Consider the following 1,176-nt stretch of genomic DNA (forward strand, 5'->3'; position numbering starts at 1 on the left):
AATGGAGTAACTTTAATCTTCATTTGGTGAAACTTGATGTTCATACAGAGTATACAGAACCACAGCTGTATAGTTAGTATTTTACAACCTTGCTGAACTCACACTTCACTTTTAACAGGTTTTTCTTTCTTTTTTCTTTTGGTTTAAAAAACTTTTTTCAATAACAGGGTTTCTGTGTAGCACTGGCCACTCTGGAACTAGCTCTGTCCACCAGGCTAGCCCTGAACTCAGAGATCCACCTACCTCTGCCTTCCAAGTGCTGGGATTAAAGGCACGTGTCACCACATCTGGCTTGCTTTTAATAGATTTTTTTTTTTTTGATGGATTCGTTAGGATTTTCTACTTTCAGGCTCCAGTCATTTACAAACAGTTGTACTGTCTATTTTAGAATCCAGATGCCTCCAGAATTTTTGAGTGCAATTTATGTAAGTCTTAATATGTATAGAGATTAAAAACTAATTTTTAAAGCAAAAGGGAACAGTTTCATAGATTAAAAACAAAACAGAAAAATAAAAACATAAGGTCCAAACTAGAAAGCAAAGGTGGGACTCATACCCTTGCTATTACTAACTGTGTGATCCTGACTAAGCTTCAATTTCCTTTGGTTTTACATCTGCTTTAAGAACATTTCCCACTTGTAGTGCCTGTGAACTTCTGAATGCACATAAGGAATAACTTTCCTTATCCAGACTTTACAAACTCACCTTACTCCCCATCACCCTCTTCTTCCATTTTCATTTCTCAAACACAACAACACTAAAGTAGAAGAGCATGCTAATGGTACTTTAACAGGAAGAGAAATAGAGCCATTATAGGACGGGCCAATAAATGTCACTGGATACAATTTTAAAATGTTACCCTCTTGGAAATAAACTAGACTGTAACAAACGCTTCAGAGGCTTACATAAGAAGAACTAAAAATGATAATGCATTTATTCTATCAAAGAATACACTAATATACTCAGTAAAGACATTTCTTGTTTGTTTGTTTGTTTTTTGGAGCTGAGGACTGAACCCAGGGCCTTGTGCTTGCTAGGCAAGCGCTCTACCACTGAGCTAACTCCCCAACCCCTAAAGACATTTCAAGAATGGAAAATATGTCCTAAAAATACACTTTTTTTGAGCTAAGAATCGAACCCAGGGCCTTGCTCTTGCTAGGCAAGCACTCTACCACTG

Source organism: Onychomys torridus, chromosome 21 (assembly GCF_903995425.1).
Source record: "Onychomys torridus chromosome 21, mOncTor1.1, whole genome shotgun sequence".
Taxonomy (NCBI): Eukaryota; Metazoa; Chordata; class Mammalia; order Rodentia; family Cricetidae; genus Onychomys; species Onychomys torridus.